Genomic DNA, 9,874 nt, shown 5'->3' on the forward strand with positions numbered 1-9,874 from the left:
AGAGACAGAGACAGAGAGTTAGTGTGAGATAGAGAGACTACAACCAACACATGTGACACAGAGACCAGTGTTAGTGGATTATATAGCACACAGATGGAGACAGAGACAGAGAGTTGATTAAACTCTTGTTGTCTCCCCACCAGGAAAGGCAGTGGTGTGTGAATGCCAAGGGAACCCAGGCTTCCCCGAAAATCAGACCAATAAAACAAATACAATTATTAAATCAATTTATCTGTGGCTGAATCAATTGAAGTGGCTGAATCAATTGAAGTGGCTGAATCACTTGACGTGGCTGAATCAATTGAGATGATTGAATCAATTGAGATGGCTGAATCAATTGAGATGATTGAATCAATGGCTGAATCAATTGAAGTGGCTGAATCAATTGAAGTGGCTGAATCAAATGAAGTGGCTGAATCAATTGAAGTGGCTGAATCAAATGAAGTGGCTGAATCAATTCTTAAGTGGCTGAATCAAACATTCTCAGAACCTCAAGTGGCTGAATCTATCTCATCAGAGAAATCAATCAATTGAAGTGGCTGAATCAATTGAGGTGGCTGGAAACAGCGAATCAAATGAAGTGGCTGAATCCTCGTCTCAGTATGTGTAGCAGATGTAATCAATGAAGTGGCTGAATCTGAAGTGGCTGAATCAAATGAAGTGGCTGAATCAAACATTCTCAGAACAAGTGTTCTATCTCATAAGAAGGAAACATTTGATGTGTATTGATGCCAGCAAAATGAGCATTTGACTTCCTTTTGGATCTTTTTAAATAAAATAATTAACCAATCAGCATTGAGAAGCTCAACTGTGGATAGTCCTGGTGCAGCAAAACCACCCCACAATGGAGGCCACTTTGGATTTGGCTTCACACCAATCAAATCACATCCTGGGCAAACGTCATCATTGTCAGAAGAAAAATGGTCTGTTTCTGGTCTGCTTGTGTTGATGTCCATGCAGTAGCTAGCTAGCTAAATCAGCACTTTCCTAAACCATGGATAGATGGACACAGAGATTTGGACTGGTTTTTACTTAATTCTCTGTATAGGCCAAAGATTATAACAGCGATTCTGGTCAAGTACTATGGACAGCCACATGATATTTAGCTATGTTGAATGGAATAATTTGTTTATGGTTAAGTTTGTTAGACTAAGGTTATTATAGGTGATTTGAGGATGTTTAAATGGTGCAGGAAGTGCTCCTGTTGTCTTTGTTCTGACATGTGGTAACTGCTGTTCTAAATCACTCGTTTAGTAAACTGTTGGAAACATGAACTTGCTTGACTGCAGGTCATGTAACTGTTAGAGCGTTCCAAATGGCACCCTGTTCCTTACATAGTGCACTACTAATGACCAGGGACCATCGGGGAACAGGGCGCCATTTTGAATGTCACCCATGTTGGACACTCACCTGTTTGGGTTTTTCAGCTCCTCTGTTATAAAGTTCAGCTGATTCCTGAGAGACAACACGTGTTTATAGAACCATGTATAAACAGGTTGGGTTGACATTCAAAACAGAAATCTCAAAACCATAAAACTGTTATATTGAGGAAGTGATAAGAACAGAGAGATAGGATACATCCCCAATGGTACCCGTCCCCCTACTTAGTGGACTACTTTAGGCTAAAGCTCTATGGGCCCTGACTAGAACGCTATGGGCCCTCCTGACGAGAGTGCTATGGGCCCCCCTGACTAGAGCGCTACGGGGCCCCCTGACTAGAGCGCTATGGGCCCCCCTGACTAGAGTGCTACGGGCCCTGACTAGAGCGCTACAGGCCCCCACTGACTAGAGCGCTACGGCCCCCACTGACTAGAGCGCACGGGCCCTGATTTGAACGCTACGGCCCCCACTGGCTAGGGAGCTCTACGGGCCCTGACTAGAGCACTACAGTCCCTCCTGACTAGAGCGCTACGGGCCCCCTGACTAGAGCCCTATGGGCCCCCCTGACTAGAGCTCTATGGGCCCCCCTGACTAGAGCACTACGGGCCCCCTGACTAGAGCCCTATGGGCCCCCTGACTAGAGCACTACAGGGCCCTGACTAGAGCACCTATGGGCCCCCTGACCAGAGCACTATGGGCCCCCTGACTAGAGCTCTATTCCCCTGGCTAGAGCACTATGGACCCCCTTGACTAGAGCGCTACGGGCCCCCCTGACTAGAGCTACTGTCCCTCCTGACTAGAGCGCTACGGGCCCCCTGACTAGAGCCCTATGTGTCCCCCTGACTAGAGCTCTCCGGGCACCCCTGACTAGAGCTCTACGGGCCCCCTTGACTAGAGAACTATGGGCCCTGACGAGAGCACTATAGGCCCTGACAAGAGCACCATGGGCCCCACTGACAAGAGCGCAACGGGCCCCCTGACTAGAGCTCCTATGGGCCCCCCTAACTAGAGCTCTACGGGCCCTGACTAGAGCGCTACGACCTATATAGGAAGCAGGGCGCCATTTGGGATGCAGATGTAGTCTTACCACCCAGAGCCCATTGTAAAACGCCAGTCCAATGGATCCAAAGGAGGTTGAGGCTCCTTCAAATGGGTTGGACAGATTCTCAGTGTTTCCTGACACAAACAGTGTATACACTACTGTTCAAAAAGTTTGGGGACACTTAGAAATGTCCTTGTTTTTTCAAGAAAATCACATTTATTGTCCATTAAAATAACATTAAATTGATCAGAAATACAGTGTAGACATTGTAAATGACTATTGTAGCTGGAAAACGGCTGATTTTTAATGGAATATCTACATAGGCGACAGAGGCTCATTATCAGCAACCATCACTCCTGTGTTCTAATGACACGTTGTGTTAGCTAATCCAAGTTTATCATTTTAAAAGCAATTCATCATTAGAAAACTGTCTCTAACCAGAATTGAAAGAGGAGTGGGAGGCCCTGGTGCACAACTGGGCAAGAGGACAAGTACATTAGAGTGTCTGGTTTGAGAAACAGATGCCTCACAAGTCCTCAACTGGCAGCTTTATTAAATAGTACCCACAAAACACCAGTGAAGAGGCGACTCCGGGATGCTGGCCTTCTAGGCAGAGTTGCAAAGAAAAAAGCCATATCTCAGACTGCCCAAGAGGAAAACAATCCCAGAAGATTACAAGACTGGACAGAAACTCTGCCTAGAAGGCCAGCATCCCGGAGTCTCCTCTTCACTGCTGACGTTGAGACTGGACAGAGGAACTCTGCCTAGAAGGCCATCATCCCGGAGTCTCCTCTTCACTGTTGACGTTGAGACTGGACAGAGGAACTCTGCCTAGAAGGCCATCATCCCGAGTCTCCCTCTTCACTGTTGACGTGAGACTGGACAGAGGGAACTCTGCCTAGAAGGCCATCATCCCGGAGTCTCTCTTCACTGTTGACGTTGAGACTGGACAGAGGAACTCTGCCTAGAAGGCCAGCATCCCAGAGTCTCCTCTTCACTGTTGACGTGAGACTGGACAGAGGAACTCTGCCTAGAAGGCCATCATCCCGGAGTCACCTCTTCACTGTTGACGTTGAGACTGACAGAGGAACTCTGGCTAGAAGGCCAGCATCCCAGAGTCTCCTCTTCACTGTTGACGTTGAGACTGGACAGAGGAACTCTGCCTAGAAGGCCATCATCCCGGAGTATCCTCTTCACTGTTGACGTTGAGACTGGACAGAGGAACTCTGCCTAGAAGGCCAGCATCCCGGAGTATCCTCTTCACTGTTGACGTTGAGACTGGTGTTTGAGGCCCCTCCTTCCGAACAAAGTTTCTGGTTTGAACTGCCACTGGCTTCAAAAAGTATTCACGCCCCTAGATTTTTCTCCAATATTTTGTTGTGTTACGGCTGAATTTTCAAATGTATTACATTTAGATTTTGTCTTACTGGCCTACAAACAATACTCCATTATTGCCAAAGTGGTATTAAGTTTTTAGAAATTATTACAAATTAATTAGAAATTAAAAACTAAAATGTCTTGAATCAATAAGTATTCAACCCCTTTGTTATGCCACACTTAAATAAGGGAATAGGGTGCCATAGGGCTCTGGTCTAATGTAGTGCACTATATAGGGAATAGGGTGCCATAGGGCTCTGGTCTAATGTAGTGCACTATATAGGGAATAGGGTGCCATAGGGCTATGGTCTAAAGTAGTGCACTATATAGGGAATAGGGTGTCATTTGGCAGGCAGACAGAATGTGTAAAGTACCAACCTTGTGCCAAGAGGACGATGCCTGCCACTATGATGACCAGGATGATGAGAAGCTTGGCTGCAGTGAAGAAGTTCTGGACATAGTTGGCTAGCTTCACACTGAGACAGTTCACCGACACGATCATCACTGTCGGGGGAGGAAGAGGAGTATTTAATTAATCCATACGAGACAGAAGTTGGTCTTCTGTTGTAGCCAACCCCTCTGATACACACACACACACACACACACACACACACACACACACACACACACACACACACACACACACACACACACACACACACACACACACACACACACACACATACGCACGCACACACACACACATACGTATGAGGCTGGAACTGTGGGCATCTAATAGTGGAGATGGTTAAGAGCCTGGTGATCAGTTTAGGGGTTAAGAGCCTGGTGATCCGTTTAGGGGTTAAGAGCCTGGGGATTAGTTTAGGGGTTAAGAGCCTGGTGATCCGTTTAGGGGTTAAGAGCCTGGTGATCAGTTTAGGGTTAAGAGCCTGGTGATCAGTTTAGGGGTTAAGAGCCTGGATCAGTTTAGGGTTAAGAGCCTGGTGATCAGTTTAGGGGTTAAGAGCCTGGTGATCAGTTTAGGGGTTAAGAGCCTGGTGATTAGTTTAGGGGTTAAGAGCCTGGTGATCCGTTTAGGGGTTAAGAGCCTGGTGATCAGTTTAGGGGTTAAGAGCCTGGTGATCCGTTTAGGGGTTAAGAGCCTGGTGATTAGTTTAGGGGTTAAGAGCCTGGTGATCCGTTTAGGGGTTAAGAGCCTGGTGATCCGTTTAGGGGTTAAGAGCCTGGTGATCAGTTTAGGGGTTAAGAGCCTGGTGATTAGTTTAGGGGTTAAGAGCCTGGTGATCCGTTTAGGGGTTAAGAGCCCTAGGATATAAACTACTGGAGTTACACTAGGATATAAACTACTGGAGTTACACTAGGATATAAACTACTGGAGTTACACTATAAACTACTGGAGTTACACTAGGATATAAACTACTGGAGTTACACTATAAACTACTGGAGTTACAGTAGGATATAAACTACTGGAGTTACACCAGGATATAAACTACTGGAGTTACACTAGGATATAAACTACTGGAGTTACACTAGGATATAAACTACTGGAGTTACACTAGGATATAAACTTACTGGTTAGTTACACTATAAACTAGTGGGGTTAAGACTGGTAAACTACTGGAGTTACACTAGGATATAAAGACTGGAGTTACACTTTAGGATATAAGAGCCTGAGTTACAGTTTAGGATATAAACTACTGGAGTTACACTATAAACTACTGGAGTTACACTAGGATATAAACTACTGGAGATACACTTTAGGATATAAACTACTGGAGTTACACTTTAGGATATAAACTACTGGAGTTACACTATAAACTACTGGAGTTACACTAGGATATAAACGACTGGTGATCACTAGGATATAAACTACTGGAGTTACACTTTATAAACTACTGGAGTTACACTTTAGGATATAAACTACTGGAGTTACACTATAAACTACTGGAGTTACACTAGGATATAAACTACTGGAGTTACACTTTAGGGTTAAACTACTGAGTTACACTTAGGATATAAACTACTGGGGTTACACTAGGATATAAACTACTGGAGTTACACTAGGATATAAACTACTGGAGTTACACTATAAACTACTGGAGTTACACTAGGTTATAAACTACTGGAGTTACACTAGGATGATCAACTTAGGGGTTAAGAGCCTAGAGTATAAACTACTGGAGTAACACTAGGATATAAACAACTGAGTTACACTATAAACTACTGGAGTTACACTAGGATATAAACTACTGGAGTTACACTTTATAAACTGGTGACTGGAGTTACACTAGGATATAAACTACTGAGTTACACTATAAACTACTGGAGTTACACTAGGATATAAACTACTGGAGTTACACTAGGATAAAACTACTGGAGTTACACTATAAAACTACTGGAGTTACACTAGGATATAAACTACTGGAGTTACACTAGGATATAAACTACTGGAGTTACACTAGGATATAAACTACTGGAGTTACACTAGGATATAAACAACTGGAGTTACACTATAAACTACTGGAGTTACACTAGGATATAAACTACTGGAGTTACACTATAAACTACTGGAGTTACACTAGGATATAAACTACTGGAGTTACACTATAAAACTACTGGAGTTACACTATAAAACTACTGGAGTTACACTAGGATATAAACTACTGGAGTTACACTAGGATATAAACTACTGGAGTTACACTATAAACTACTGGAGTTACACTAGGATATAAACTACTGGAGTTACACTAGGATATAAACTACTGGAGTTACACTAGGATATAAACTACTGGAGTTACACTAGGATATAAACTACTGGAGTTACACTATAAACTACTGGAGTTACACTAGGATATAAACTACTGGAGTTACACTAGGATATAAACTACTGGAGTTACACTAGGATATAAACTACTGGAGTTACACTATAAAACTACTGGAGTTACACTAGGATATAAACTACTGGAGTTACACTATAAAACTACTGGAGTTACACTATAAAACTACTGGAGTTAAACTACTGGAGCGGTACAACTACTGAGTTACACTAGGATATAAACTACTGGAGTTACACTAGGATATAAACTACTGAAAGTTACACTAGGGATATAAACTACTGGAGTTACACTAGGATATAAACTACTGGAGTTACACTATAAACTACTGGAGTTACACTAGGATATAAACTACTGGAGTTACACTATAAAACTACTGGAGTTACACTAGGATATAAACTACTGGAGTTACACTATAAAACTACTGGAGTTACACTAGCATATAAACTACTGGAGTTACACTATAAAACTACTGGAGTTACACTATAAAACTACTGGAGTTACACTAGGATATAAACTACTGGAGTTACACTAGGATATAAACTACTGGAGTTACACTAGGATATAAACTACTGGAGTTACACTAGGATATAAACTACTGGAGTTACACTAGGATATAAACTACTGGAGTTACACTAGGATATAAACTACTGGAGTTACACTAGGATATAAACTACTGGAGTTACACTAGGATATTAACAACTTAAGTAGAACTTGGATATAAACTATATAAACTACTGGAGTTCCTATGTCAACCCTATTTGTTTAGTCAAGGAGAGAGAACTCTTCCTATGTCAACCCAAGTTGTGTAGTCAAGGAGAGAGAGAGAACTCTTCCTATGTCAACCCTATTTGTTTAGTCAAGGAGAGAGAGAACTCTTCCTATGTCAACCCAAGTTGTGTAGTCAAGGAGAGAGAGAACTCTTCCTATGTCAACCCAAGTTGTGTAGTCAAGGAGTCAGAGTACTCTTCCTTTGTCAACCCTATTTGTGTAGTCAAGGAGAAGAGTACTCTTCCTATGTCAACCCTATTTGTGTAGTCAAGGAGTCAGAGTACTCTTCCTTTGTCAACCCTATTTGTGTAGTCAAGGAGAAGAGTACTCTTCCTTTGTCAACCCTATTTGTGTAGTCAAGGAGACAGAGTACTCTTCCTTTGTCAACCCTATTTGTGTAGTCAAGGAGACAGAGAACTCTTCCTTTGTCAACCCTATTTGTGTAGTCAAGGAGACAGAGAAATCTTCCTATGTCAACCCTATTTGTGTAGTCAAGGAGTCAGAGAACTCTTCCTTTGACAATCCTATTTGTGTAGTCAAGGAGAAAGAGAACTCTTCCTTTGCCGATGGATGGAACTTCTTGCACTTGAAGGGGTTTTCTACCAGATTAACCAGCTGAAGGGGTTTGCTACCAGACTAACCAGCTGAAGGGGTTTTCTACCAGACTAACCCGCTGAAGGGGGTTTCTACCAGACTAACCAGCTGAAGGGGTTTGCTACCAGACTAACCAGCTGAAGGGGTTTGCTACCAGATTAACCAGCTGAAGGGGTTTGCTACCAGACTAACCAGCTGAACCAGCTGAAGGGGTTTGCTAGTCAGATAACCAGCTGAAGGGGTTTACTACCAGATTAACCAGCTGGAAGGGGTTGTGTACCAGACTAACCAGCTGAAGGGGTTTTCTACCAGATTAACCAGCTGAAGGGGTTTTCATTTCAGACTAACCAGCTGAAGGGTTTGCTGCTACCAGAGACTAACCAGCTGAAGGGGTTTTCTACCAGATTAACCAGCTGAAGGGGTTTTCTACCAGATTAACCAGCTGAAGGGGTTTACTACCAGATTAACCAGCTGAAGGGGTTTTCTACCAGACTAACCAGCTGAAGGGGTTTTCTATCAGACTAACCAGCTGAAGGGGTTTTCTACCAGACTAACCAGCTGAAGGGGTTTTCTACCAGATTAACCAGCTGAAGGGGTTTTCTACCAGACTAACCAGCTGAAGGGGGTTTCTACCAGATTAACCAGCTGAAGGGGTTTGCTACCAGACTAACCAGCTGAAGGGGGTTTCTACCAAACTAACCAGCTGAAGGGGTTTTCTACCAGACTAACCAGCTGAAGGGGTTTGCTACCAGACTAACCAGCTGATGGGGTTTTCTACCAGACTAACCAGCTGATGGGGTTTTCTACCAGACTAACCAGCTGAAGGGGTTTTCTACCAGATTAACCAGCTGAAGGGGGTTTCTACCAGATTAACCAGCTGAAGGGGTTTTCTACCAGATTAACCAGCTGAAGGGGGTTTCTACCAGACTAACCAGCTGATGGGGTTTTCTACCAGACTAACCAGCTGAAGGGGTTTTCTACCAGACTAACCAGCTGATGGGGTTTTCTACCAGACTAACCAGCTGAAGGGGTTTTCTACCAGACTAACCAGCTGATGGGGTTTTCTACCAGACTAACCAGCTGAAGGGGTTTTCTACCAGATTAACCAGCTGAAGGGGTTTTCTACCAGACTAACCAGCTGAAGGGGGTTTCTACCAGATTAACCAGCTGAAGGGGTTTTCTACCAGACTAACCAGCTGAAGGGGTTTTCTACCAGACTAACCAGCTGAAGGGGTTTTCTACCAGACTAACCAGCTGAACCAGCTGAAGGGGTTTGCTACCAGACTAACCAGCTGAAGGGGTTTGCTACCAGACTAACCAGCTGAACCAGCTGAAGGTTTTGCTACCAGACAAACCAGCTGAACCAGCTGAAGGGGTTTGCTACCAGACTAACCAGCTGATGGGGTTTTCTACCAGACTAACCAGCTGAAGGGGTTTTCTACCAGACTAACCAGCTGAAGGGGTTTCTCTTAGGGCCCTATTCAGACTAAATCAGTTGTCTTTAGGTGAATGTTTATGTTATAAATCCGTGTTAAGTCTACTTCACTCCAGTCTGAAACCCTGGGTGCCTGTTCTTTCTTCATCAATGGTAGAGCCTCTCCAGACAGACACGAGACCTTGTAGTGAACAACTCCTCACAAATCCAACTATTGAATTCTGAAAGATACTGTTCTCAATTATACAACTACTGTAGTGGAGACGCAGAATAAAGAGTTTGTCCTTCATTCCAGATGGTCCGCTAATACTAGTACACTCACATACTAGTACACTAACACACACACACACACACACACACACACACACACACACACACACCTGATCTGATAGTGGAAGTGATGACACTCGGATCACAGCCAGTCACTGTCGTGTGACGTGCAGCACGGACACCTGCTGGTGAATCTGTATAACAGACCAA

The sequence above is a fragment of the Oncorhynchus masou genome, unplaced genomic scaffold, assembly GCF_036934945.1.
Source record: "Oncorhynchus masou masou isolate Uvic2021 unplaced genomic scaffold, UVic_Omas_1.1 unplaced_scaffold_2653, whole genome shotgun sequence".
NCBI classification, from domain to species: Eukaryota; Metazoa; Chordata; class Actinopteri; order Salmoniformes; family Salmonidae; genus Oncorhynchus; species Oncorhynchus masou.